Source organism: Planococcus citri, chromosome 2, assembly GCF_950023065.1.
Source record: "Planococcus citri chromosome 2, ihPlaCitr1.1, whole genome shotgun sequence".
NCBI lineage: Eukaryota > Metazoa > Arthropoda > Insecta > Hemiptera > Pseudococcidae > Planococcus > Planococcus citri.
The window spans coordinates 24,044,793-24,068,075 of NC_088678.1; the positions used below are offsets into that span (position 1 = coordinate 24,044,793).

Here is a 23,283-nt window from a genome sequence, read left to right on the forward strand (position 1 = left end):
CGAGATACTTGTTTATACGAAAAACCGCATCAAATCAAAGTCTCGGCAATCGTAGCTACTTTATAGAGCAAGTTAAATATGAAAATTTAATCCGAATTGGTCGAGGTTACAGAGCAAACGTTAGGTTTGTATATGTGGCAAACTATACGTTGGTATACCCAAAATCTAATCAAATCCGACCGCCTTTAATTTACCACCGGACATCGGTGCTGTTTCTCTTCAAAGGCGGAAATTTAATCGTACCGGTAGCTCGCATCGCGTAGGTAGAGGTACCTTTAGCTGATGTTACCTTGTGCACTTGTGGTACAGTTAACAAGACCTTCGATCGTGTTCGCAGATTCGTCGAATCCGCCTACGCTCGATTCAATCGCATCCTCTCGAACAATACGAGATAAATTATCGCCACCGTAATAATAACGAACCTATCGCGTCAAAAAGTTTATCTTATACGTCGTTAAAATAACGTTATCGCGACACTAACCCGTGGCGATGATATTGGGTACCCTGTACCTAGTGTACCTTAGTCGCGATACCCATAAGTACGCTCGTTTAAATCTATTGTCCACCGTCTCGTCATAATTTCGCGATTTTTTTTTCAATTTTTACCATCATCACACGTCGTTTAGTGCGAAAATTACTCTAAACCAACGGTTCGACGTATAAAAATCCGATTTGGAATTGATGGCGAACCAGCGTGAAATTTTTCCAACCAAGTTCATCGCGCCGCGTCTCACCGCAAAAAAAAATATACTCACAAGTCATCAATTACGGTGTATTAATTCGCACCGTGTAGTATAGATTTGGCTAAAAATGATACACCGCTAATGCTTTCAAAGTCTAAACTAATTTACCTGGCTATTGAGCCAAACGCATTCCTCTCTCAGTCTCATCCTCTTTGACGTCGAATAAACCGTTTTGTTTTGTGTAATCTGTATTCGACGTCTCCTCGAGGCAGCGGTGCAGTGTCGCTGTCGGCAGATTCGCCAGTCGTTTATCGTAAGTAGATATTAAATCATCGGTGTAGAAGTAAACGTTATGTTGTTGACAGCGTTTTATCATCGTGGCCAATATAAAAATTGCACGTACTGTACGTGAAAAAAATCGAATTTCATCAATTAGGTCTTCCTTGTTGTGTGGCTGGGTGCTCAACAGGCGATAGAAATGGTGCTAGGGATGTACGGTGATTGGTGATGGATGGTGAAAGAATTTTCAGCTTCGTAGGGTGGAAGAATTTTTGATTTTAGCTGGCATGGTTTTCTTCAGGACCTTATGAGTCTTTTTATGAGATGGGTACAAATTCAATGGTCCTCAAAATTATGAAATTGAATCCTCACCCTCTCCAATAAAATTTTCGAACTTTTTTTCTCTATTCTTATTTATTCTTTTTTTTTTTTTTGGTTGTACCAATTTATTCTCCTGGAGTTCTTGAGTTGAAATCCCTCCCATCCACCCTCCAGTATTTTCAAAAATTCACGAATTTTTCCCCCTTTCACGCTCGAGTAACGCCTTTGAAAAGGTCATCATGAATCGTGGAAAACAGTACTGAAGAAAATTCGCTCGTGATGACGTCTGTTTTTTATGTTTAAACAATACGAATCTAGGATCGATCAACATACAACCTTCAACACTCAGATTGTACCTGGTACGAAAGAATACATACTCGAATGTGTGTATGGTTCGAACCACCTTGTCGCGTGCATCGTCGTCTCGACCAACTTGATAGAGAAAAAGAGTTGAAAAAAAGCACCAGCATCGTCAAATTGCTCTGCGATGTTGCCGCGCCGGGTGTGGGTACTTTAAATGGTAATTTTATCGCAAAGTTGGCATTGTCTTAACGTACCGAAGCCGGTTGTTATATTCGTATTTTTCACGGGTATTTGTGTTACTTACGCGAGTATAATATAGCTTTAGCTATTCGGTGACCATGTGGAGTGATTTTCACGCTGTCAAGAACATCATCGTGATGGTCGCTTTCTCCGGTGGCAGTGGCGTTCAGAAAAATAATTAATCGTCGTATTTATGGTAATTTAATAGGTTCGGTAGTGTTGTTTCGGAGTATTACACTTATCGTGTTATTTTAGTGTTGAGATGAAATCGTAAATCGTACTACGAGTACTACTGGCTGGCGTCTTGGTAAAAGTACACGATGTGATTTTCAACGCGCCAAATGCGTTACTAGGCCATAGCTGATGTTTTCGGTCGGCTTTGCTGAGTACAGTGTGTGCCGAAAATTGGTCGATATGTGAATTTTTTTGAATCGTGGTCGTAAAATGGTGAAAATTGAACATCATGTGGTGTAGGGTTTTTTTTTCTATCTGGCACTGGAGAAGTATTATGGCAAAAAATTTTCACTGCAGAAAGTTGCTCAAGTTACTTTTGTAAAAAAAAATTTTAAAAATCAGGAGGAGCACTGAAAAAAAGGGTTGTGAAAAAAATCGCCATTTTTAAGTATAAAATTTTTCAAATATGTAACTTGTTTTTCTTTCAATTTTGCAAGTTCAAAAAAAAAGTTGTAAAATGCTTCAATTAATATTTCAATGTTGATAGTTATTCCATCAGAGTACATTCATTTTTCATTTTAAAGGTTGGTACCGGTGTAAAAAAGTGTGAAATAAAGAAAAATGGTGCAAAAATGCATGCAAAAAAAATTTTAAAAACGCGAAATTTTGTAATATATTAAATAAGAGAGAATAGTAGTGATGGTTTAGATGATAATTAGTCAGAGGGAAGGTCAGAATATATTCACACAGAATAGACGTATAGTTCCTTTTAGTTTTACTGGATAGCTTACGGGATTCTCACTTATTCAACTTACATTAAAATAGTCTCACCTATTGAACTAAGTACCAAGTATGGATTTGACAATATTCACACTGATATATGTATTAGTTGGAGTACCTATTTACTTGTAATTGATGGTGTCTACTACGAAATAAGAACTTGGAACTCCTATATCTACAGTTCTACACTTGTATATTTGCTGTCAATTTACAAATATATACCTTAACAACAGTACACACAGATTAGCTAGATGTAATTATAACTAACTATATCCTAAATTAATAGAGACTATACACATACCACAACAATGATGAGCAGGAATCTGTGTTCGCAAGAAACCTTTTCAAATAGTTACATATATAACAACAAATTAAGGGCTTGACGTAAAATAATAGAATCACATATCACAACATGACACACACAAAGGACTCAAGTATTGATCAGGTACCCTAGATTACCATCTTTGTCACCTATAGTGCGAGGACATACAAAAGCATAACAGACCAAATTCTCCTTTGTATTTCTTCGCCGCAGCTATACTTATGCAGTGACGAGAGAAAGTTCCAGTTTGGTGTATTAAGCCTCAAACTGTCCCAGTCACTTTGGGGTTTGGCTTAAATGGGAGTTAACACATAGACCAAGGAGGAGAATAATACAATCATGATCATAGTATCACGTACTGGCATGAATGCTACCTCACAAATTTCGGGTTAAAACTTCTTAATTTTTGAAAATGACTCTTTTGTATGTTTCAAAATTGTAAATTTTCAAAAACTTTTTGCCCCTTGCTTCGCTCGGGCAAAATCAAGAATTTTCCCAAAATTTTACGTCCTCGCTTCGTTTGTACAAAACCTTTTTGAATTTGATTTTCAAAGATCAAAGCTGAAAAATCACAAAAAAAAAAACACTTGATAAAAGCGCAAAAAAAGGTGTGAATTTTTGATTTTTGATTTCAGTATCTACTACTGAGGACATAACCCTGATTTTTTAGACAAATTTCTTAATGTTTTTTTTTTCAATTTTTCCTTTTTTTTAATCGCAAGAAGTCAAAGCAGTTTTTGAAATTCAAAGAAAATAAAAAATAAAACAAGAAATTGAAGATTGAAAAGCTCTTTTTATAAGTCAAACAACATTTTAAAAATAACATACATTTTCCCAACCAATAAAATATTAGGTAGGTATGTTGTTATACTTTATTATAAAAAAATTTGAAGCATTATTGTTCTGTATTCAAAATCACTGAAAAATGAAATAAAACTCTAAAAAATCATCTAATTTGATAAAAATGATTATCATACTTACCTATCTCATATATTTTTTCAAAATGTTGGAAAATTGCAGATTTTTTTGCTCAAAAACACTACAACAAAGCTGTAAAATTGAAAGAAATCCAAGAACTAAAAGAAAATATGAAATCATGCAAGATAGATCAATCACCAATTTCAAAATTTTGATTAAAAAAAACAATCTCAAATTGAAAAAACAAAAAAATGTAAGAAAAATAACATTTTTGATAATATTTTCCTGAAATATCACAAAATTGAAGCTTTTTTATTTTGATTTACGAAAAAATCAGTTAAAACAGTTGGAAAAAATACTAAATTAAATTCCAGAAAAGTAATGTAAAATCTGACAAAGAATCATCAACTTCAATTTTTTTTATTGAACTTGATTATAATATTGAAATGGATGGTTTTTTTTGCATTGTTCTGCATTACAGTTTTTTTGGTCAGTATTGTGAACGCCCATTGAATAAAATTTGAACTGAAATGTAATCACCTCGTTAACGTTTTTCCTCATTCAAAAATTATTCAAACTCTTTGGAACTTTTGAGACATCCTGTGGCACATATTCTTTTGCTACTTTGTAATTTCTATTTCATCTGCGGCGCATTCAAAAATAAACCTGTCAGAAATGAATCACTCGAGGTGTTATTCAACGGTGAAATATTTAAATACTTCACTATGCTAACTTACGCTCATTTTTTTATCTCTCTTTTTTCGACAAGATGAAATTTTTCTTCGCTCGTTTCGATTCGGTTATAAGTTTGTTGCAGTTGAAACACAAACAATTAAATCATTCGACACGACGACGGAAATAATATGCATCAGCTTCATCATGCAACAACACGGCTACGAGTACATCTCGCGTACAATAACTTTTTCTTATTATTATTTATCAAATTAATCGTTCGACAATGTAACCATAAGATGAAAATTTTAGGCGCCGAACAATAAGAGGCACGGGCACAAGCCGGGTGTGTTTTTAATTTATTTATGAGGAACCGGATCCAAAAGGAAGTCGATGACGGATGAATGGGTTAAATTTAGTGTCGATCTGGCATATTATAGCAGAGTGTGGAGCTTTTCTTATGAATTGACGACAATCGTCGTCGAGTCGAGTCGCGTCGCGTCCTCTAAAAATATCACATAACCTATTAACCTTTTAGATAAACACACGGTGACCATTGAAGCATTTTTCGTTTACAGGCTATGGTGTTGTAGAGACCACCCAGGTATCGTCTCACGGGTCTTTAATTATTTTTAGATGAGATGGGTTTCGTGTGTAACGAATGCAGTTGTGCACTGTGCAGTGCAGTGCAGTGCACTATGCATTTCAAGTAAACTAACAGAGAGAAAGGGGGGAGGGAATTATCGCCATCGCGATAACAATACACACTAAACATTGTAATCTGATCGCATTGTAATTATCCCAGTCAAGGTAAACGGTTCAACTCAATCGTGAACCATACCGAAGTACTCATACGTATTTGTATCTAGCGAGCATAAGTACTCGTACTTTTACAACGTCAAATATGTAGGGTTTTCTTATACGTATAAAGCACGTGTTCGGTCAGATATAGTGATTTATGCGTTGTATTAGAATTTTTACTCGTAGAAGCGAATTAAACGAGAACTGAAGACTATACATTTGCCTTCGAGCCATTGTATTCGTCGTACAAATTATATAACTAGACGATGGGGTGAACTTGGTCCAGCTCCAGAGTAAGGGTAAAGTCTGAGATTTTAATACGTGAGTCATCGTCTGTATGAGCGATTTGCCTCCATTATTGTATGTGTCGAACTGCGGACAGAGAAGTGGGGTTCTTCGAAAAATGAAAATGAGATAACGATGAGTCGTGTTTGTCTTTGGAATAGCCGAATGTTCAGCCGCGTATATGATAACTGATAAGTGTTTTATGAATGACTGTGGTACATATTTTTATACTGTATTTGGGTGAATCATTTCAAGTTGGCTGAATGAGTTTGAAGGTCAAAAAGGGCTTTTTGGATCGCGGTTCTCGCGCTCGTATTTCTTCAAAGACATTTTGTGAAGTTGTTTTGAAATTGTAAAAAGATGAGAGGTTCGCTGGTATTCTCAGAAGTGACGTTGGTCTGGTCGTAAAAAAATAATATTTCGGAGTATTTATTTAAATCAAGCAAGTAAGTCACCTGTTTACGACTTTGTACCTGACTACCTAGGTCTGGGTCTAGGAACTTCCTGTGGTGAAGATGCTGAATGATGAGTGGTGATATTAAAAGATTTTAAAACAGTGTGTTGAGCTAGTAATACAAGTATGAGCATTTTTTTGATAAAATATGTTATGTACATTTTGCACATTATTATTATTAAAATTTCACCAACTTTGGTTTAATTTCAAATTTTTATAGGTCATAACTTAACGAAAATTGCATATAAATTGAGTTAAAATCGACTTCAAGTTTGTAAAATACATCGCGATTTATGCACAATCATGAAAAAATTGCTCCTATTATTTTTGAAAATTATCAGAAATTGATCAACTGTGCCTAAAATTGATGAAATGCGAGTCAAGTATAGATAAAAATTTGGCAAAAGTTGCTCAACAGTCAACATAGAATTAAAATATTTTTCAATTACTTTCAAATGTGTTTGAACGTCTGAAAGGAGATCAACTGATTAAGCCCCTCAAGATGTGAGGAAAATCGTCTGAAAATGAACTGGATTTTACTGAAAAAATTATCACAAATTGATGAAAGTTGTTGAAAAATGAAAATATCTAAAAAATACGAGTAAGACTAAAATATTAGGAAAATTTCTGAAAGTGAGGAAATTCATGACTATGTGCGAAAATTGCGTAAAACGTCATAAAAACATCTGTAAAATCGACATAAAAAACCCTGAAAAATTACAAAAACTAGATTATAGTATCAGGGTTCCGCGGGATTCCCCCAAATACATTTTCTCGAATGGAAACCCCCTTCCCTCATTACCAGTTTTCCAAATGACCAATTTTTCGAACCCACTTTCCCCAAACCTGATTATTCCAAAACCGAAATGCACAAAAGTTGGCAAAAATTCAGATTTTAATGCTAAAATTGCAGAAAAAGTCTGTTTTTTTCGGTCGAATAACTTTCCAAAATTTGTTGCCTTATGTCAAAATTGCAAGAAAACTCGTACTTTTTCAAAATAGCTAAGAAAAATCTATTTGTTGTCGTAAATTATCAAAATGACTGGAGTTTTTTGTTATCAAAATTCAAAATTACTAAAAAGTCTCATTTGTTGCCAGAAGTTGCGGGAAAATGCTTGTTTTTTTGAGGGGGAAGGGGGTGTCAAAATTTCCAAAAATCTTGCCTTTTTGCCTTGAAAAAACTGATTTTTTTTGTCAAAATTGCATTTAAAAAATTTTTTGGCTGCTGAAATTGCAAGAAATCTTTACATTTGGAAAATATGGAGAAAATTAATGTGGAGGTATAGTCGTTCGGGGAGTAATAGTTCGTGAAATCGAATTTGAGAATTTAGTAGTCAGGGAAAAATCGTTTGAGAAAAATTCATTCAGGGAAAATAATGGTCAATGGTCATTCAGGGTGATTACAGGATTGTCCCAGAATCCAATCTCAGTAAAATTGAGCATGTGTAATTGAGCAAAAGTTGCATTAAACATTTATATCAATATTAATTAATTAAATCATGAAATATAATATTATCTATCAATAATTAATAATTTATTTTGTTTTTTTCTGTTTTAGGTGAGTTTCAATCTTCAACTTGAAAATTAAAAATGTAAATCTGAACATGGAATCGAGTAAGTCAGTTTTATCTTGTTCAGTCTGAAAATATGGCCCTTTCACACCCAGTTGTTGATATCAGTGATAGCTAGTCATTAGATTACAAGAAACAATCACCAATGATCTATCACCACACTGAGCATTTCCAACTGCTAGCGTTTATGGCCATTTTACACCTGGTTGTTGGCATCAGTGATTCCTAGTCAATAGATTACTCGTACATGAAACAATCACCAATGATCAATCGCCACGCTGAGCATTCCCAACTGCTAGCCTGTTTCTCGATTGGCAAAAGTGGTGATCTAGAGCAAAAAATTTGAATAAGCCAAATTTTTTTAAATATTGTAAAGCACTCATTCTTTAGTGAAATATTTACTTTTATTTTCAATTTTACTTATTTTATTTTATATTATTTCGATGTCTGGATGCGAGTCTGCAGACCTTACTAAACAGCAAATGTGGAACATGTATCAGCCAGCTGTGAAATTTTGAAAAAAATATGTAGGTATACATATTTTTTAGATTCAAAAAAATCAGCAGAAAATATTTTCAACCTATCGCTGAGCATTCCCAACTGCTAGCCTGTTTCTCAATTGGCGAAAGTAGGCGATCTGGAGCAAAAAATTTGAATATGCCAATTTTTTAAAATATTGTATTGGTAATGAAGCCAAAGCATACAATTCATGCATCAATAAGAAAATGGTAATACATCCCTCAGAACGACGTCGTGAATTGAAATGGAACAACAGCATCATCATGACAAAGGAGAAAACATAGTTCAAATACGAAATATTTACAAAATAATTTTAAATAAATACTTTTTCTAATCTAATTACATAAATTCTCAATAGGTATAATCTGAAACAATTCACCTACTTACAGGTATTTGCAAAAGACAATAAAACTCCAGAACAAGGCATTTCCAATCTTATATTATTTGATTGCGAAAAACTGAATTGAGATGAAAAAATGTCCAATTCTATGCACTTCAAGCGATGTTCTATTATGAAAACTACGGGATTTACACTTATTGTTTCACCCAAAGAAGTGCACAAAAAATGTGTCGTGATGCAAACTGATGATGAAAATAAGTTGTACATAACTCCAGTAGTAAACTATTTTGAACGAGATTAATGTCGTTATAAAAATCAAAATTTAATCCAAAATACTGAAAATATTGTACCTAAATAGAATGTATTGATGTTGGATTAATATATATTCGTATTGAAAATGATACATTTGCAGTTTCTGTCAAATACCATAGGCAATTTTCTTACCTAATAGACAGCACTTGAAAATAATGCAAGTGTTGCTACAGTAAATTTATCAACACCTTTTTTTAAAATTCACTAGTAATTTTTTCTACATCGTTAAACTATTACTCATTCAGTTGAAATTACTAGTACATAGTATGAAAGAGTAAAGCATGAGTGAGTATCCACACTAGTGATAATTTGTTATTGGTACTCAAAAGTACTAGTAGTACAAAAGAATAAGAAATAAGCAATTATCCACGATAGTAATAATTCATTAATGGTACTGAAAAATACTAGTAGTTTACTGAAGGGAGCAGCAATATTTTTTCTTACTTATGATGGAACCTTATTGGTACAAAAAATTCACTAATAGTTTAAAATCAATTACTGCCATTTGAAAATGGAACTTGTAGTAAGAGACTAATATTAAAATTTAAACACTTGTAGTAGTCTAAAAAACTTCAAAAAATTTCATCAACTAGTAGATGAAGAATTACTAGAAGTAAAAATTTTCAACTATTAGTAAATTCAAAAAACTATGTACTAGTATTTTTGAAAAACTAATGATATTTTTTTACATGGGTAGTGAAATATTTACTTTTATTTTCAATTTTGCTTATCTATTTTATTTTATTATTTCGAGTTCTTGATGCGAGTCTGCAGACCTTACTAAACAGCAAATCTGGAACATGTATCAGCTAGCTGTGAAATTTTGAAAAAAATATCCCATGCAAAAAAATAGTAGTACTGCCAGTAGTAACAATTTGAACTTTTCAAGTAGTACTGCACAGTACTAGTGCAGTATTACCACAGTACTACTTAACTACTGAACTTCAGTACTCCTAGAGCATAAATAGTATTGAAGTACTACTGCAGTACTATACTCAAGTACAATACCAGTACTACTTCCAGTGTACTGTAATACTGAACTACTGAACAAAATAGTACATGACTTTGAAAGAAGTACTGTAGTACTACTGCAGTACTACTAATCTATGATTTTTTTGCTAGGGATATGTAGGTATATTTTTTAGATTCAAAAAAATCAGCAGAAAATATTTTCAACCTGTCGCTGAGCAATTCCCAACTGCTAGGTAGCCTGTTTCCCGATTGGCGAAAGTAGGTGATCTGGAGCAAAAAAATTGAATAGCTGTGAAATTTTGAAAAAAAAATATATATTTTTTAGATTCAAAAAAATGAGCAGATAATATTTCCACCCTTCCCCCTCGCCAAAAAGAAGTCTGGTTTTGATCTAAATGTTCCGTTCATGCTGTGTTTCAGTTTTGATTTCACCCTCACTATTTTTGGATTTTAATCAGAGGGCAAGATCAGAATCGATTTTCAGTAATATTTTCGCGTGTACTCTTAATCAAATTAAACAAAATCATCCATCTATCGTATATTTTCTAAATGGAGCAATTTTTCAAATAATCTTCATTATTTCAGCCTCCTTTCAGCCCCTATGATCTCTCTGAATACACTTTGCACCTGTTTGTTTCCGAAATGAAATATACGAACTCGTATAAAATTCGAGTACGAGCCAATCGTGCTGACGATTCATTTACGTGTCCGAAGCGTGCATCTTTCTATTGACACGAACAGCTGTTATTGTTAAGCTTATAGTTGGTGTATTGTTGCGCGTACATTTATATTGTCAGGTGTACGTACGTACGATTTGACCCCATACATAACAAGTGTATGGTGCGTACTGTGTACCTAGAATTAAGGGGGAAAGTTGGCTGATTAATAGGATGATGGCCTTGCTAAAGGCAACCATGACCCCAACCTTTATATGGTAAAATAAACTCGGCATGGCGTATAGTATGGTAAATTAATCTAAAATGTATTACTCGCTTGTGCTGATGGGTTTGGGCGCACAAGATCTCATCTTGCGTGCATACAATGGCTCGAAGTTGAATGAAAACAACACCGGCAGGAAGGGTGTCGTATGTATGAGTTTGAGTATAGAGTTCGTCGTCGTCATTGATGTATTGTGATGAGGACAAGTTTTTCTAGTACTTCATTTACGTATGTATGTAGGTTAATGAATTTTTTTTTTGTGTTATATTTTATTTTATTTTATTTTATTTTATTTTATTTTACAATTTAGGTCTCTCCAACAGCTAAAGCCAATTACAGGAGAGACCATTTATAATTAAAGAGATAAGACTATGATTTGCTCCAGAGAAACAAGTTTGGGAAATACAAAAATAAAAAAGCGAGCAAAAAGGAGAAAAAAAAACAAAAGAAATATTTACAAATGTAGTTCTTCCTATATAAAAGAGAAGGTAAGAAATAAGCAAAAAGGTGTAACACCAAAACAGAAGAAATACTTATATAGAAAAAAAAAAAACAAACAAACAAACAAAAAAGATAACTAAAAATATAAAACCAAAGGAAAAGATACAGATTATGAAATGGTTCACAAACAGCCCCCATTGCACCCTCACTCCTACTCCCATGCCATCCTCACCGCACGCCTGAAAGCAGATCTACCCATACTAAAAATATCAGCATCTGCACACCTACAGAGGAAAGCGTCAGAGATACCCATGACATTGTTCATAGGAGACACCTTCATCCTAAATGTGTTGTAACTGTTTAAGGAGAATATTTTTTTCTGCCTGGAGTGGATTTTTGGGGCCCAGAAATTGATTTTTCCCAAGAGGTTACTGTCATTTATGTTGCAGTGGATGAGATCATATAGAAACATTAATGCAATTGTTTCTCTTCTTTTTTCCAAAGGATCCACTTCAAACCCTTCCAAAAGCTCTTTTTGTGATAGGTCATAAGGATAATACTCAAAAGTCTTTAGATATAGGTATTTCAAAAATCTAGTTTGAATTTTTTCAAGCTCTTTTATAAATTTTTTAGTATGAGGGAACCAAACTAGTACACCAAACTCCAGAATTGACCTGATGAAGGAGAAGTATAGGACTTTGAGTGTGCTAATTCTCTTAAAGTGCACTGAGTTTCTGACAATAAAATAGGCCATCCTCCTTGCCTTTGCTATCACAATGTTAGTGTGACACTTGAAAGTAAGTCCAACATCAAGGTTTATACCCAGGTCCCGAACAGTAGTTAAACGACAGAGTTCTTCCCCACTAACTGTGTACTTATACTCCAAAAGAGTTTTTTTCCGAGTAAATGTCATTGTTGCACATTTAGAAATATTAAGGGGCAGTTTGTTCTCAATACTCCATTTTACAAACATATCCAAATCTGCTTGAAGACCCTCACAATCCTTTATATCTTGGATTTTCTTGTATATCTTAGCATCATCAGCAAATAGCTCTATTTCAGAGTTACCTATCACAGATGGAAGGTCATTTACAAATAAAAGAAAGAAAAGGGGACCCAAGTTGGAACCCTGGGGAACACCCGATGGACAGGAGTAAATACTAGATATTTTATTTTTGTAAGAGATATATTGGGATCTACCATTAAGATAAGACCAGAACAAGTTACACAACTCATTGGAGAAACCAAGTCTGGCTAGTTTTTGAATCAGTATCCTATGGCTGACACTATCAAATGCTTTTTTAAAATCTGTATATATTGCATCTACTTGAGCACCACCATCTAGGGAGCTTAGACTATATTCGACAAAGTTCATTAAATTTGTGTTGATTGATCTACCCTCAACAAAGCCATGCTGGTTTGGCGAAATAATATTCTTAATTTTAGGATATAGCCTGCCATATATCACCATTTCAAACAGTTTTGCCGGCGTAGGAATTAATGAAATAGGCCTATAGTTTATAACATTTCCTGATGCCTCTTTTTTAGGAACAGGTATGACTTTTGAGCATTTCCACCCAGTCGGGAACTTGCTCCTCTGGATTATCAAATTGAATATATAGGTAAGGGGCTCAATTAGAAAATCTCCCACTCCTTTGTAGACATACGAGGGTACATTGTCTGGACCTAGCGAGTGTTTAATTTTGAGCTTTGAGATGGCAAGATCAACTTCTTTCGCCTTTATGTTTTTGATACATACTAAGGTGGTACCTACTCCTGGGAGGGGTGAATCACCCACTATGTTGTCAGTGTTATCATCTTTTATATAAACTGACTGAAAGAATTCGGCAAATGAGTCAGCAATATCGTCCCCTTGTCTCTCTATTCCATGAATATCAACCATAATATCAACCGAGTCATTTTTGGAGATTCTTTTTGCATTTACCTCTTTCCAAAAATTTTGAGGATTGGCACTATAGTTCTGTTCAAGTCTAGAATTGCTAGTCAAGGGACGTCTCCCTCGATCGATGGCAGATTCCCTGGCAATATTGTAATCCCTCGAATCGATTAGTGCATAGTTTTGTTTTGTATTGATGTGAGGTACAGTGAAAGTGTATTATAAAGCGTGATCTCGCAGCTCGACGCTGATAATGCTAAACGACTCGAGAGTGATTGGTAATAAAAATCTTTATATTTTTACGACTCAGCTCGATGAGAAATTATCAATTCGAACGATGCGTGTAAGTAGACGTTTATTGAAAATGTTTGAAAAGTAGGTAGAGGTAAAGGGTATACCTTATGGTTGTGTGCATAAACGACCCAAGTTTATTATCGCACGAACTTACTACAGGTATAAGTACGCGAACTGTTTATCACGTACGAGTACCTATATTTGTGAGTATTTATTGTGGTTACGCGAACGGTGTTTGTGTATGTAAACTTTCTTCTTCTTATCGTGGCCAGGTGTTGATAATTTTCATTGAGTCATTTCCTATCGTTTCCTCTGTGGGCCGATTAGATAATGTGTAATTGCAACGTGGTTATTGTGTGAGGTGCTGGCTGCTGAGGAAGAATGAGATATGGATGCCCAAGGTGTTTGGGTTTATTCGAATGGAATCAACTCGTATATTCTATTCAAGGGTATGGATTAAAAAACGTGGGTTCGTTTTGTTTTGGTAGTCTTCTTTGCAGATGGTTTTAACAATTTTGTGTTGAAAATTACTTGAAAAATTGAAAGACAATTTTTTGGAAAAATTTTTCAAGTTATTTTGACTTGTGGAATTGATTTTCTCCTGTGATTCAAAATTTTCCTTGCAGAGGAGACATTACATTCATTTTATTGGTTGTTTCCTCGTAAAACTTTCAATTTCGAAAAAAGTATCTCCAATTTCGTTTCGTTTTCCCATGGTGAATATTAATTATGATATTAACCGATAAAAAATTCCATAAATTAATTTTTCTCTCGAAGAAATTCTACACTTACTGTACTCGATGCATAATTCTTAATTGGTTTGAAGAAATGCACACTTCATCATCATTGACCTCTCTCTTTTCATCTCTGCAGAAGACCATCAAGATCCGAGAATACTTCCGTTTATAACTCGGTGTCAAATAATTATTACGAAATGTCATTTCGTCATAACTTCCTCCAGCGATTCTCCTCGTACCCCCCTCCATCATCATCATTTTAAAACCCACAGAAATACCCAACGTCACACTATCCATCGTAAAGAAAATGCTCACACCCATAACGAGATGTAACAAGTGCGAATATTCGTCATGTAAAATGAAAAAAAAAAAAACGAAGGAAAAACGCCAGTCTGTAGAAAAAAGTAAACGATTTAATTCGCTTTTATTCGATTGTGTTTTACCGTTTTAATTACGGAACGCCGAAGATGATTAAAAACACTCTGTCAGTATAACTTGGAAGGAGCCAGTGTTGAGTACCTCTGGGGGTGCTGGCGATGGTGAAGGGGCCAAAGAACCATAACGTATTCTGGTTCGGCGACTTTTCTAATTTATTTTATTCGACGAAGAGAACAGAATACGGGATGGCAATCGCGTGTAAAAATTAACAAAGCGTTAAAATAGAAAAACGACGAAAAAAAATATAGGAAAAGAAGATTGTTTTTAAATCTGGGAAAATGAAAAAAAAAAAGTTTTATCGTCGCATCGTCGATTCAACGACGACGACGACGATGCCCTTTGCTCTCGCTTTTTAAAGTCTGGGTGTTTGGAAAAAAATGAAAATGTGTATCTGCGAATGAATTTTGAAAAATAGCTATCTATGCGAGGCTAAAAGAAAACAAACGCCGAGCCGAGTCGAGTCGTGGCAAAGCTGTAGCTGTTTGAATAAATAACGACTAATGCGGGCTTATTTAATGAAATGGACGCGAAAAAGCGAAAATTATTCATCTTATACTCGCTATAACACTATACTATGTATTTATAACGAGACGGTAATAAATTTTTTTCCGACGAAATTAAAAATTCGTCGGGTTTCGCGTTTCGCTGGCTCTTTTGGGTGTTTGGAAATGGCCCGAGTAGGCAGGAAATTTTTTAATTTCGTTTTCCCGGTGTTTATGTACTGTGTATACGACATATGCTGTGGACCTATTGGCAAGAAGTAAACTGTGTATAGTTTTTTTTTATTAAAGAATGTATCGCGTTACATAGGCGTGTGCCTTGTGCATGCCTTGGTGCCTGCCTATGTAATGTGATACGATTTTAATATACAAATGAACATTGCGTACGACTATACGAATTTACTTACTATAAATGTAGACGTTCGTAACGTTTGCATTATCAACATAACAATAGAGAAATATCGATAATCGGATATCCATCTGTGGAATAATCTGTGAAACGCCTCTTTTACGCAATATGGTTCAAAGGTGACGTGATTTAATTACCTTGGTAAATTCCTCGTTGACGACAACGAAGTCTGCTGCGGCCAGGCGCACTTTTGACGAAATGATGAGGTGTGCCTGAGCATGTTCCTGAAGCCCTTAATACACATGTTGTATACCGGGTGTCCCTGTGCAGATCTGCGAGTTATCAGCTGTGAATGAAGAGCGATGGAAATTGAAAATTTATTTTTTTCGTGGTGATGACTTTATTTGAATATCGTTTTATAATTCCCCTTAATTTTCATACCAGATTGAGTAAGACCTATTTGATGGGATTTTTTTCATCTGTACTCATTTTTGGAATAATTCTAGGTCTGGAAAAGTATCCGATAAAAAAATTGAAATAGAAGATTTTTTGATCATTTTTTCAATTTTTTGAATTTATTCATCATTTTATAGGTGGGCAAGGGGAGACAGTTGGATACAAAAAAACGCTCAAATTCAATGTTATTGCAACAAAATATCACACTGTTTTCAAACGCTGATTGAAAACAGTGTCTGTTTCAAACACTGATTGAAAACAGTGTCTGTTTCAAACGCTGATTGAAAACCGTGTCTGTTTCAAACACTGATTGAAAACAGTGTATGTTTCAAACACTGATTGAAAAGAGTGTCTGTTTCAAACACTGATTGAAAAGTAAAACAGTGTGTGTTTCGAACACTGATTGAAAAGTAAAACAGTGTCTCTTTCAAACACCAATTAAAAACAGTGTCTGTTTCAAACACCGATTAAAAAGAATGTCTGTTTCAAACTGAAAACAGTGTCTGTTTCAAACGCTGATTGAAAACCGTGTCTGTTTCAAACACTGATTGAAAACAGTGTATGTTTCAAACACTGATTGAAAAGAGTGTCTGTTTCAAACACTGATTGAAAAGTAAAACAGTGTGTGTTTTGAACACTGATTGAAAAGTAAAACAGTGTCTCTTTCAAACACCAATTAAAAACAGTGTCTGTTTCAAACACCGATTAAAAAGAGTGTCTGTTTCAAACACTGATTGAAAACAGTGTCTGTTTCCAACACTAGTCTCAACTTGGGTGTGAACACACCCACTGATTGACAAGGTGTTTGTTTCAAACACTGGTCTTGACTTGGGTATGAACCCACACACTTTTTGAAGACAGTGTCTGTTTCACACACCTATTGAAAACAGTGTCTGTTTCCAACACTAGTCTCAACTTGGGTGTGAACACACCCACTGATTAACAAGGTGTTTGTTTAAAACACTGGTCTTGACTTGGGTATGAACCCACACACTTTTTGAAGACAGTGTCTGTTTCAAACACTGATTGAAAACAGTGTCTGTTTCATACACTGATTGAAAAAGAGTGTCTGTTTCATACACTGATTGAAAACAGTGTCTGTTGCAAAGACCGGTTGGAAAGAGTGTCTGTTTCAGACACCGATTAAAAACAGTGTCTATGTCTGTTTCAAACACCGATTGAAAACAGTGTCTGTTTCAAACACTGATTGAAAACAGTGTCTGTTTCAAACACTGATTGAAAAAGAGTGTCTGTTTCATACACTGATTGAAAACAGTGTCTGTTTCATACACTGATTGAAAACAGTGTCTGTTGCAAACACCGGTTGGAAAGAGTGTCTGTTTCAGACACCGATTAAAAACAGTGTCTATGTCTGTTTCAAACACCGATTGAAAACAGTGTCTGTTTCAAACACTGATTGAAAACAGTGTCTGTTTCAAACACTGATTGAAAACAGTGTCTGTTTCAAACACTGGTTGAAAACAGTGTCTGTTTCAAACACTGATTGAAAACAGTGTCTGTTTCAAACACTGGTTGAAAACAGTGTCTGTTTCAAACACTGATTGAAAACAGCGTCTGTTTCAAACACTGGTTGAAAACAGTGTCTGTTTCAAACACTGATTGAAAACAGTGTCTGTTTCAAACACTGGTTGAAAACAGTGTCTGTTTCAAACACTGATTGAAAACAGTGTCTGTTTCAAACACTGATTGAAAACAGTGTCTGTTTCAAACACTGATTGAAAACAGTGTCTGTTTCAAACACTGATTGAAAACAGGGTCTGTTTCAAACACTGATTGAAAACAGGGTCTGTTTCTAACACTGGTCTCAACTTGGGTGTGAACACACCCACTGATTGAAAAGAGTGTCTGTTTCAAAATGATCAATCGCCATTCGTCACGCTGTGCATTCCCAACTGCTAGCCTATATGACCCATTGACCCTTTTACATGGTAAGTATCAGTGATACCTACAGTCATTAGATTTCAAGAAAGAAGTCTGAAATCCCCATAACCCAAATTCCAACTGCCCAAATTGATTTTTCGATTTTTAGTGAATTTTTGAAAATCCAAAATCAACAATTTTCAATGATCTGTGCTTTTAAAAAAATGTTTCAATTCAACGTGAAAATTATGAAACTTAGTCCTGAAGCAAATAATAACTCTCCCGAACCAAATTTAATCATTTTGAACCATTCTGAAGCCACCAGTGCAATTTTCAATTTCTCCAAAATTTTGGAAATCCTCCCAAAAATTACAGAAAAAAATTTGGGCAGCTAAAAATCTCTTTGATTTTTTTGGGTTCTTGAATAATAATGGTCAGAAAAAATTCATTCGAGGGGTCCGCCTGGAAATTGGTTTAAATGCCGATAAACTCTTCAAACGAACTCGATTTTTAGTTGTCCAAATGAATTTCCACGTCTTCTGGAAAAATTGTGAATCACTCTGAAGCTTCCAGAATGATCGGAAATGGTGAAATTTGATTCAGAGAGTTGGTTTTAGGTAGGAAAGGTAGCTAGAGACCCTAGAGCTACATAAGATGCAGTCAGTTTCGTCAATTTCAAAAATTTTCCGACGAACAGAAATTTTTGCAATTTTGGATTTTTTTTATGTACTTGTAAATAGTACAGAATAAATAATTATGCGCGGTCAAACAAAAAAAAAAAAAAAAAAAAACTCGAGGTGTCCTCCTGAAAATCGGCTCAAATGTGCATTAAAATTCATGAACTAGTCAAGAGTGAATTAGAGGAACTCAATTTCTGGCTGACCAAGTTAATTTCCGCGTTTTTTGGAGAAATCAAAAAATTTTAAGCATCATGGATTATGAAAATAATCACGTTTAAATTTTCAAAAATTTGCCAAAAATCGAAAAATTGAAATTTTATTTATGAGTGTTTTAGACTACGCCTTTTCCAATAATCGCACTATGTATCGCCGAGCCTGGTGCCCAGTGAAATGCCCGTATCTGTGCCCATTGTCCAGAACTCTTCCTCTCCAAACGTCGACCAAATAATTTTGAGGGCTTGGAAAACATTAGCATGCCGTTTATGAAGGATTCGGAATTCAAAGAATTATTGAAATCGAGCCTGGTGCCCAGTGAAATGCCCATAGCTGTGCCCATTGTCCAGAGCTCTTCCTTTCCAAATGTTGACCAAATATGTGATTTTTGAAGGCTTGGATAAAACATAAGCATTAAGCACGCCGTTTATGAAAGATTCGAAATTCGAAGAATTATTGAAATTGAGCCTGGTGCCCAGTGAAATGCCCATTATCTGTGCCCATTGTCCAGAGGTGTTCCTCTCCAAACGTCGACCAAATATGTGATTTCTTGAAGAATCACTAATGAATTGAGAGAAAATGTTCTTTGTTGTATGTTAGCTGAAAATATGTACTTGAAAAAATTAGTTACGAAAATACTGGTACGATTTTTCCAGATTTTATTCTTCGTAACCAGCCCTCTTGGTTTTGAAAATGGACCATTACTTTGCTGAAGGTGAATTTTCGAAATTAAATTCAACTTCAGTTCTCCGAAGAAATTTGGGATACTCGGTTTATTCTATAGAATCAGCACATAAATCACCAGCGAACCCGAATTGACACCGAAGTGAAAATCTATTAACCTTCGGATCCCTTTTTGAAAGAGCTATAACACGCGAATATATGTTTTTGCACCCTTGTGTGGCCAATATACGCACAACTTACCTATCAAATACAAATTAACCATGGATTATGCGTCGATGCAGGCAGCAAATATATCAAGGGAGAGGCAGAGCTGATGTCGACGAAGGCAGTATGCTATTTGTGCGCGAAAACAGCTGAACCGACACACCTTTACTTCCGACCTCCTACGCACAGCTGATTTAGAGTGCACGTGATCATGGCGTATCTCGTATACAAACTGATGTTCTTATATGTATTATGTACCCGCATACGTGCGGTATTATTATGCATGCTGTAAACATTCCAACACGCTTTATATATTATTTGATCGTAATAAAATATAGATGAAAAAAATCCTACCAAGAGGAAAGAAGGGATTGCATGTAAAAAAAAAAAACACAAAAAATAGCGTGTTTAATTGCAGCCTATGTATTCATCGAGTTTTGAGATGACTGACTGTGTTTCAATAAAAATTTGCGTTATTCGTACAAAGATAGAGCAGTTAAAAGGTAGCCAGGTACTAGTTTGAGTATGAGAGTCTGTAATAGGTATCTCGTGGGTAATTGTATAAATATTACATGTTGTATAAGTAGCAAAAGAATCTTCTGCTTGCCTCGATCCATAGCTTTAGCTTTGGCTATCTCTTTTTCTTTCTTTTCTGGTTAATGAAGCGTTAAGAAAAGCAATTTAAAACCGTGCCGGACCTTATGGTGGACGATCGATTTCGGTTTTAAAAAACTACAATAAAACGATACCGCCGCCACCGTTAAATCTATTTACGGTTAGGTTATGTTGCGCTTTTTTTTTTCGCTGGCGCATTTTGCGCTTTGCAAGCAGTAATTCGAATGTCAATGACAGCGTATCGTGATAGTTGTGTTTTTTTTACTACCCCTGTTTCCTCTTCTGATTTCGCGATAGCCCGGAACGGATTGACGTTGTTGTTCGAATCGTATTAGGTATCTGTATAGTGTCTGGTACGTGTGCATAACGCAGTGATTTCGCGTATATGTATCGAAATACGAGGTATAGTAGGTATCTGTTTCTAGCCTTGGGGAATTAACTACAGGATTGATGAGAATTAAAAAACTATGATACGAACGGATGGATGTGTGTCGGATGGCATACTTTGAACTCGGTTTGCAGGATGCGAAAAATGAAAGAGTGATGCTTTGGTTTGCGAAAACGTAACCGCAGTCAAATTTGAATTCAACTGTGTTAAAAACCAAGACATGGTGGTGTATTTTTTGACCAGGTGTGGGTGAAATCCCAAAAAATATGATTTGAATCTCTGCTCAAAACTAGTGATCTGAATCATACAATTTTCGTGTTATTTTTGATTCAATATGCTGTAAATCGAATGGAAATTGGATATTATTATAATTTTTGAAAATTTCATAAAACGTGGTTAAAACATTTGAAACATTTTAAAAAACATTAAAATCATGAAAAAATGCCATAAGAATACTTGAAAAGCATTGAAATAAATTTGATGAATTTTAGTGAAAATTGCACAAAAGATCTTTATAATATGATTAAAGTGACATTAAAACTCTTAAAAAGCATTAAAATTATCCAAATTTTGCAAACGCTAAAATCTAGCAAAATTTGTGTAAAACATCGAGAAAACGTGTTGAAAAAGTCATCAAAGCACTATAAAAAAATGCGTAACCTAAAATCAACAAAAAATTATAAAAATTAATCAAATTTTACTAAATTTTGTAAAAATTGCGAGCTGGTATTTAAATTGCCAAATTGTGTTCAATATCACAAAAAAAAAACTTGAAAAGTGATGAAATTACGAAGTATCCGTGATTGTGAAAATTCAGACAAAATTTTCCAAAATCAAACATAAAAACTGCATCAAAATACTGGAAAATTATTTTTAAAAAACAAAAAAAAATTGTGAATGTATTAAAAATGACTTGGGAAGACATTGAAAAAGTATTAAAACAAATAAAAATGACCAAATACTGATTTGATTTGGGTAAATTCTTCTAAAATTGTGCCTTCTGAAATATTATTAGAAAGCGTTGAAAATGACACAAACTTACTTGTAGAAAACACATACTTACACATTTTAAAATTTTACATCAATTGTGTATTTATTGTCGTCTAATGAAGAGAACGAGGAGCAGAAAAATGATTCGTGAACGTGATTCAGTGGCTCATATTACATGATGAATCCCGAATCTCAGCTAAAAAAAAATGATTCGAATTGTGAGTTTTGAATCACGTTTGAAAAAATGATTTGAATCACGAATCAAATTACGATATTTTCGATCCGAATCGTGACTCGAATTATGAATCATGTTTCGAATCATCGCCAACTCCGGGCTTATTTACTTCGATTTTTGAACCATTTTTGAAAATTATAATTTGGTCTATTTTCTATGAAAATATCAAAATTTGATCAAATTCACATAAAAATCTGAAATTTGGATTATATTTTATTTTTGACCTCCCGAATCAATTGGACGATCAATTTAGGTCCAATTTTTCAAAATTTGTTTCTGTTGTTTCAAATCCATGTTATAATCCTTTTTTTTTTGGAAAAATAAAAATTTCAAAAATTTGGGGGGGCTGAATAATTTTTTTAAAAAGCCATTAATCGTTTTTGAAGCTGGAAAAGGGGCATATAAATCAAATAACACAGCCAAGTAGGTATAGTGAAAAGGCATTCTGCTTGGATTTTAGTCCTGTGTAATAAAATTTTTCAAACGTGTTTGATGAAAGTTTTGTAGGTAATTTCAGTTCCTCGCAACGTTGCTGCAACTCTGCAACATCCTCCAATGCACAATATTCATTCATTGCATAACAGCGAACTACCCCTTTTCAACTTTACACATGCATATGGCAGATTGCAAATTCTATTCTAATTTTCAAGAATCACTTACAATGTGTCCTCGACGACTGGAAACTGTGTCTTATCGTCGTCGGGACGTTGCTGAATACGAGATCGGTCGCTATGGTAACCTCCTTATGCAGTTTGAAATCATCGCCGACGTCGTCGTCGTCGTCGTCGTAACATCAGCAGCAGGCAGTACTATTGCCAGCCTGCATATAGTCGAGAGAAAAAAAAAACTATGCGGATGACTCATACATTTAACTAACTACTCGAGGTAGGGTGTTTAGGTTACATAGGGAAGCCCGTTTAAAGTCTTCGTCTATCTTTTTCTCTTTCTCACTGTGTCCTCCTTGTCCTCAGCCATACCATATCTATTAGTATATTACGTACTATACACGGTATAATAATACGTTGCATTGTATATTCGTGTGTAAAGATACTCCAGCAACAAACGTAAACGTCTCATAGCCTAAGGTCCTTTTCACATTACACACTATGAAAATCTATATACACATACACACCGCTGCCCTCGGTAATATTATCAATCCCTGGCACACCAACCAACCAACTCCTTATCATCTATTCTTATTCAATCGTCGCGTGTTTATTTTGTAATCCTATACAAGAGAGTGTATCTTTTAACGAGAAACGATGAATACCATCGCACTGCATTGAGAAAAGAAACAGTCTATAAACCTGTGCATTTAAGTATACTCGTCTCACTTCTCACTCTGCTGCTCCTTCTCTCTACTCGTACACAGTTTTCTCTCTCGCTTCTTTGAAAC

The 23,283-nt window shown here is 34.7% G+C and overlaps 1 protein-coding gene and 1 long non-coding RNA gene across 5 annotated transcripts in view; both read left to right on the forward strand.

Annotated features, from left to right (window-relative positions):
• The window catches only part of spri (sprint), a 201,822-nt gene that overhangs the window by 124,192 nt on the left and 54,347 nt on the right, over positions 1–23,283 (forward strand). The gene's annotated exons all lie outside the window — the stretch shown is intronic.
• On the forward strand, positions 1,728–11,487 carry LOC135835108 (uncharacterized). The gene is made up of 2 exons (XR_010556820.1): positions 1,728–2,022; positions 8,712–11,487. It is a non-coding gene; the product is annotated as an uncharacterized LOC135835108 (long non-coding RNA).